The sequence below is a fragment of the Otolemur garnettii genome, unplaced genomic scaffold, assembly GCF_000181295.1.
Source record: "Otolemur garnettii isolate 467f Iridium unplaced genomic scaffold, OtoGar3 scaffold00023, whole genome shotgun sequence".
NCBI lineage: Eukaryota > Metazoa > Chordata > Mammalia > Primates > Galagidae > Otolemur > Otolemur garnettii.
Genome location: NW_003852418.1, coordinates 12078523 through 12081372, shown reverse-complemented (window position 1 = coordinate 12081372; position 2850 = coordinate 12078523).

Sequence of the window (2850 nt, the reverse complement as noted above, 5' to 3'; positions counted from 1 at the left end):
GCCAGGGCTGGGTTTGAACCCGCCACCTCCGGTATATGGGCCAGTGCCCTACCCCTTTGAGCCACAGGCGCAGCCCCTAAAACTCAAACTTCTTAATGAGACCCACGTACACTTGCCTTCTATAGCATTCTAGAGATGAAAATATTTAAAATTAGTTTTTATTACAAAAGTAGAGCAGTTTGTAGGGGGAAATGTCTCCTCCTTACCTTTTCTTCTAAGCCTTATTATGCACATATTATGCACATACACTATAGCAATCGGCTCACACCATGGTTTTTTGTGTGTTTTGAGACAGAATCTCACTCTCTCACCCATGCTAGAGTGCCATGGTGTCATCATAGCTCACAGCAACTTCAGGCTCAAGTGATCCTCTTGCTTCGGCCTCCTGAGTAGCTGGGACTACAGGCATCCATCACGATACCCAGCTAGTTCTTCTGTTTTTGGTACAGACAGGGATCTCACTTTGTTCATGCTGGTCTCAAACTCCTCCTGCCTCAGCCTCCTAGAATGCTAGGATTACAAGTATGAGCCACTGGACCCAGCTGCCTTTTTTGTTTTTTTAAACAGAGCTTGCTTGTTACATTCGGTCATCCATCATGGTGATAACAACTTCACCACGTTCGTGCCTTCCTCATTCTTTTTCCTGGCTGCATAGTTTTCCAAGGCATCATTATTTATGTAGGCAATCTCATGATGGTGGAGATTGAGCTCATTATTACTCATGAGTGTTGCCGTGAACAACCTGTGCATATGTCCTGTGCACTTATGTGTGTATTTCTTTAGAACAGATTCCAAGAAGTCAGTGAGTGTGTACATTTAAAAATTCTGTACCTATTGCCAAAATTGTCCGCCTGAACCACTCGTCATGGGTGTTTAAATTGGAAAGTTTGTTGTTAAAACTCCCCTTTCCCAGCTTTTGTAGATCAAGAGGCTAAAAGGAGGAAGAACTCAATGAAGGTCACACAGTGAGAAGGCAGAGCCAAGAACACAGCCTCCGGCTCTTTAGAGTGAGGTTCCAGGGTCTCCATTGTTCTTTTTAAAAGCTCTGTGGCCATTTACCTTGCTTGGCACGATGCCCTGCGCAGAATCAGGTGTGAAGACTTCACATTCATATCTGATCTGAGCCTCTGTCCTTGAGATCGTGTTGAGTCCCTTGTCGAATCACCCCTGTTGTGTACAGGTACAGAAGCGAAGCACAGGCTTTGGAGGTAGCCGACTGGGTATCTAATCTTAGCCCTGCTCTGACTTTGTGATTTGGGATGCGGCGCTCAGCCTCTCTGTGCTCCAGCTTCCACATCTGGGACACAACAACCTTCTCACAGAGCAGACTCGAAGATAAAACAAGAATAATGGGGGGGGGGTGCTCTTGGGGAGGGACGTGTTTGCTTCCTATCCCGTGTGGGTATGAAGACGGGGATTTGTGGTTGAGGCGTCGACAGAGGGCGCTGTACGAGCTGGAAGCCGGGAGGCAGATGCAGGACAAGCTCTGATGGTGCTAATGGGTTCCTAGAATTTAGACTTAATTAAGGTCAGAGTCATTTTCCTTATCACTGCTGCAGCTGGTCTTTAGAGTGATATGAAAAGATCATGTTTCAGTGTATTCGGAAGTTGCTTAAGGATAAGAAGTGGCCACATACCAGAATTCTATGGTCACTCCCTACACCTTAATCTCGCTCTCTGAACTCCTGTGTCCTAAATATCAACTTTTGTCTCCTGCTTCTCTGTCTCCCATGTGATCCGGCTCTGTGAATGGCATCTCCCAGGACCGGAGCTCTATTTTGATTCCTCTCTGTTCCTCACTCCCTCTGTCCATGCAGCTGCCCAATTCAAAGCCTTTCCCATGGAGCTCCTCCCCTGTGGCCCTCAGCAGCACCTCCTGCCAGAACTAAAAACCACATCCTGGCAGGTCGCAGAAGCCCCCTCTGGGAGCCACAGCAGAGCAACCTGACCTGCCTTCTCCTGCCTGGGAGGAACTAAGTGATGATGGAGAGTTTCTGCTTTTAACAGACTGTGGCACTCTCTGTAATCATTTCATTTGATCCTTATAAGCACCTTGTGCCAGGGCTGGGGAAGTAGTGTCGCCCCTTTACAGAGGACGTCCAGAGAGGTAAACTGCTGTGCTGAAGATCCCGCAGTAAATGACAGAGGCCAGGTGTTTTGATTCAAAGTCCAGTCTCTTCCCTTCCCCCTGTACTCTCGGTGAGCGAGAGGAGGTCCAGAGGATGGTGACTAAGCTGAGCTAGTCCCTGAGATTCCCCAGTGTGTGGAGTGCAAGTTTCAATTGGTCCTCATTTCTAAATGCTGAAGACCTTTTGACCCAATGACTTCTTCTCTTCCTTGACTCCCTTCCCAGTGATTTCATTCATTGTCATGGCTTTAACACCGCCTACCTGCTGGTGGACTGCACATTGGCCTTTCTGGCGCAGCCTCTCCCCTGAACTCCATTCACACATGTGCAGTTGCCGAGTCGGCCCCTCCATTATTTATATCTAGTAAGCATCTCAAACGTATCCTGGGCTCGGTGCCTGTGGCTCAAGTGGCTAAGGCGCCAGCCACATACACCTAAGGTGGTGGGTTTGAATCCAGCCCGGGCCTGCCAAACAACAATGATGACTGCAACCAAAAAATAGCTGGGCGCTGTGGTGGGCGCCTGTGGTCCCATCTACTTGGGAGGCTGAGGCAGGAGACTCGCTTGAGCCCAGGAGTTAGAGGTTGCTGTGAGCTGTGATGCCACAGCACTCTACCCAGGGGGACAGCTTGAGGCTCTGTCTCAAAAAAAAAAACAAAAAACCTATCCTGGTCACACTGAGCTCCCCACCCTTCTCTTCATCAAAAGGCAGATGGCAGTTC